Source organism: Neophocaena asiaeorientalis, unplaced genomic scaffold (assembly GCF_003031525.2).
Source record: "Neophocaena asiaeorientalis asiaeorientalis breed wild unplaced genomic scaffold, Neophocaena_asiaeorientalis_V1.1 scaffold388, whole genome shotgun sequence".
Taxonomy (NCBI): domain Eukaryota; kingdom Metazoa; phylum Chordata; class Mammalia; order Artiodactyla; family Phocoenidae; genus Neophocaena; species Neophocaena asiaeorientalis.
Window position 1 is genome coordinate 31,368 of NW_020172738.1, and position 4,600 is coordinate 35,967.

General features: G+C 47.6%; 1 protein-coding gene across 1 annotated transcript in view; it reads right to left on the reverse strand.

Moving 5' to 3' along the window:
- The window catches only part of SAG (S-antigen visual arrestin), a 34,962-nt gene extending 30,384 nt beyond the window's left edge, over positions 1-4,578 (reverse strand). Inside the window, exon 1 of the mRNA XM_024740494.1 lies at positions 3,177-4,578. The gene's annotated coding sequence lies outside the window, so the exon portion shown is untranslated. The remainder of the gene's footprint in view (positions 1-3,176) is intronic.
- Positions 4,579-4,600: the final 22 nt, after the last annotated feature.

The window sequence follows — 4,600 nt, forward strand, 5'->3', positions numbered from 1 at the left end:
GGAAAAAAAAAAAAAAAAAAAGCATGAACAAATGCAAGGTCTATGATATCTACCCATGCAGGCTACGGTATTTCATTATGGCAGCCCAAGCTGAGCAGGACGAGGGCCCGCCCTTTTCTACAGACAGATCAACTGCTATCGATCCAAAGTTTGGGAAAAAAAATGGACACTAATCCAGTTTAAGAAATACGCTTTTTTGTTGGAACTAGGTAGAGGTGGTGCTCGTACAACACTGTGAATGTGCTGAATGCCATTTTCAGTTTAAAATGACTAATTTTATGTTAGCTGAATTTCAACTCAGTACATTTAAAAATAGTAGAAAAAGAAATACATTTTTTACACCGCGACCCAGTACATACACACATATATACACAACACCCCTATGAAACAATGTTTACCCTTGCTAAGTGGTTTATTCTTATTTTTTTAAAACTACTCGCCCTCTTACTCTTCCTTTTAGCTGGTTACGTTTCACTTTGTTTTTGCTGATTCAATTCTACTAAATAAAGACTTTGTGCCAAGTACTACGTGAATGTCAAGATGTCAAGGATATGATTGATCTTGAGACTTCTGGCTTACGACCTCTTAGAAGCACGTGGGCACGTACTCCGGGGAGCAATGGAATGTATGGCTTTCTATCTAGAAACTAGACCGTGTACAGCTTGTCTTCCTATGGGCCTGGCTCACGAGCATACCTTCCCATTGTCTCTGAAGTCCATTCCTCTGGAAAAATGAAGCCCAAAGCCTGAATTCCCCTGCTCTCTTCTCCAGGTCCTAGGGTTGGACCAGATCCCCAGAGCCTAGCACATAGCAATCTCCAGGGCTACATTCCTAAGTGGGACACAGAGCTTACGTGAGGAAAGTCAACCAAACGCAGCGTGGCACACCAGTTGCCAGAACCGCCAAGGCGAGTCCCTTCCCTGTCCCCACTCTGCTCCGCAGTCCCACTCAGAGGCCGGGCTGCGCGTGCCACCTGCTCTAGCCAGCGGGGTGTAACGGAGGTGACTAGGCAGAGCGACAAGCGGTCCCACAGACGCTTGATTTCTTGCCGCATCATCCTTGTTCCCCTTGCTGATGGCACATTAGCAGTCAGATACGAGGGAGGCCACCCTCTACCAGTTGCCCCCAATCCAGCCGGCTACGCCCGCTCACAGAATCAGGAGAAACAGTACTTGCTTTAAGCCATTCCATGCCATGGCAGTTTGTTAGGCAGCAAAAAGCTCACCGGATGCTGATTCACTTGTTTCTTTGCTGATTCAGTTCTACTAAATAAAAACTTTACTGAGTGCCCACTGTGTGCCAAGCACCACGTGAATGTCAAGGTGTCAAGGATATGGCTGATCCCAAGACTTCTGGCTTACGACTACTTAGAACCACCTGGTTCTAAGAGGTTGTAATCATAAAAAACATTGGAACGGTCAGGAAAATTTGAATATAGACTGGATAGTGGATAACAGGGTCACTTAATTCGGTGAGGTGTAATTACGGCATGGTGTCCTTATTAGGTTGGGATGCATGCCGATTCATGGGGAAAATGACATGCTTGAACCTTGCTGTAAAGTACTCTGGCAATGGTACTGAGTGGCAGGTACGTACACCTTGCTACACTGGTGTTTCCTTCCCCTCCTCGGGTTCTGGACCCCCAGAGACGTGGATGTTCCCATCATGCCTGCCACTCAGGGTTGGAAGAGGGCAGCTCGGTCCCCAGCAAGATGAGTAAGAGCAGAAGCGTCTGAAGAGTCCACCACGGCCAGAGCACAGACAGGATGCGAGAAGCGTCTGGAGTGAACACAGGGGAGAGTTCAGCAGCACAGATGGAAACCAGGGCTCCCTGAGGTGAGAGAATCCGATTCTGCCGAGGCGAGGGAGGCAAGAATCACTTTGTGGATCAGAGTCCAATCTTTCACTGGCACGTACCACACATCCTACGTGTTTCTACACAATCTATGCAAATACAGATATATTTCACTTTATTCAAGATTCCCAAAGTTTATTGGCTTGAAAATTTGGGATTTCTAGTGAGAATGAGCCCTACAGTAAGACACAAGAGAAAAGACACAGTGGAATAAAGACAAACACGGGCAGCTCGTCCTCGCCCCCGAAGAGGCACTTCCCGCTGGCTCACGTGCAGGGCTGGATGGGGCACCAATGCCCACCTGGGGGCCAGGACTCCGGAAGAGCCTCTTGCTTCGCCGGGAAACTTCCCCCCATTTGTGAAATGGGATGCACTTCAGATCTGACAGAATTTGAGCACCACAGCTTCCTTATTACTATCCAAGACATCTCATAAAAACAAACATTTGTGGCTTCTGCAGCCTGGCAAGCAGTCCTGCACGAGGTTTCATCACTGCCACCCTTCTCTCCCGGTGCTGCACCCAGGCGGCGAGCTTCAGGTCTGCATTTCAAATTGTCAGATTCCCCAAGACCACGACTGATCACAGTTGTGCTATAGATGTGAAGACACACGGTAGCTCTGCACACCTTGGTACACTCCAAACCCTGGCATTTCCCAACAAACACGCCCCTGGGGCCTCGGCTGGCCCCTCCCAGCTGAGAGCAGCTTCATCCACTTGCCCCAGTGTCCCCACAAAATATCCCGTGTGCTGTGATATAAAAGATGCATCCGGGCTTCACAAGATAAAGGTAAAAGTGAATGTGTGCACAGTATGTGCTATAAGAATAAGGCACAGAACTTGATATATCACACTATTTTGGGAAACAACCTAGGAAATATAAATTTTAAAAGTCTTTAATTCTCAGCCCGAGATATGCTAACGTCTGGATCAAAGCCCACAACACTTGCAGGGGAGCACGCTAGCTCTAACCAGTCGGGATTCATCTGGGAAATTAAAAAACCCCATGCCCACCTCCCACCCTGACCAATGAAACCAGCAGCACTGGAGGAGGGTCCCAGATGATCTGAGAAAAAGAGAATGAAGACCATGAGCTGGCTGGAAGCATGTTCCACCCAATGGAAGCCATACCTGTAACCCAGCCTTGGCAGTCAGGTGACCTGAAGAGAGCTTTACAGTATGGATGGATCTCAAACTGAAATATCTTTGTTAAGAGCAGAGAGCAGTCCTGCTTCCCTCCAAGGTCAAAAAAAAAAAAAAACCCAGGATAATCAGAGGCTACGACAATGTTTACTTTCAGCCTTTTTGAAGAATGAGACTTACCTCCTTGAAGGTGACTGCAACAGGATCCCCACGTTCCGCTTTTTGGAGATTGCTGGCTGCCTCTGAGACTCCAGATCATGATGGAATCCCGACTCAAGTTGCTGGACTACCGTCTGGAAATGGGCTGGACAGGGGTCCTTGGGGGTGGGGGTGGGATATATCAGGGAGTCCCTAATTTGTTATGGCACACGGCCGCTTGCTAGATATCTGAGCTGCTACGAATAAATCACTCTTCAATGAGGAAATTCATGCCCCTTCAGCAAAGAAGAGGCCTGGCGGCTGGGAGACACATACAGTTCACTATCAATCCCGTGAACAAAGTCTGCAGCGCAGGGACAGGAAGCTCGTACTGCTGCAGCGTGGAGCAGACGGCACAGCTGCCGAAATTCCGAAGAGACCCTTTTCTGGTTCCAGTTAAGATTTGCAAATGACGTGAAACTGGAACGCTGATGTTTACAGACAGTATACCTTGGGCTTAAATGATGAACAATAAGGAAAGGCACGGGGACAGTATTAACAATCATTTACAAATGAATGAATACCAGGAAAACAAATGAAAAAAACCCAGCTTTTTGCCCTTAAGGATAAAGAAGAATAAAATAACTACCAAGAGGCATGGAGTGTGAAAAGTACATAACAGATTTCATTTTTATTTACAATCAAGTTCTGTTGGGCAACATAATTAAATAAATAAAAGACATGCCCTGGCCTGTGAATTTCAACTCCCCTCAGCACGAGTTCCCTGAACAGCAAACTGAAAAGGGGAGGCGAGGGCAGGGGAAAGGGGAGAACAGAGCCGCCAACACCATCAGAGGGAGCGCGCAGCTCGTCCTCGCCCTGCTCTAGCCCTCGCTCCCACAGATGTCCAGAGAACAAGTCTGGAAGGAAGAAAATTAAAGTGCGAATGAGTAAGTGATAAAAAGATTGGTGTTTCAGTCACTCAAGGAACTAGAATTTTATAAACGAGTAAGATGGTAAAGATAAACGTTTAAAAAAAAATGCATAGGCCAGTTTCCTCCCAGCCTTACTCGCAAGTCCCGAAATCGAAAGGCGGCATTCCCATGCTTCCTGGAATGGGCTTCCTGCACTAAAGCACCGAGGGGGTATTGCACATAGGCTTGGCAAAGGGGCAGCGACCCATAACTACTGGCTCCAGGGTAATACACTGGAGGCCTCCAATCCCACACCACCGGCAACTGTAACCCCAGCACAGCCGGGAAGAAGGGGGCGGCCCACCTTCTGAGAAGCTACAGATGATCTGGGAATACAGTCTTTATTCCTGCAGCTCACCCGGTTCTCTGGAAAAAGGGTTGTGCACTTCTTCTCCTACCCACTGCCAATTTTTTTTGTTTTTTAAAACCAAATTGAGATTTATTTCTAGATCAAGAGATAGATATGTAGAACTGGGGGGGGGGGGGGGGGGG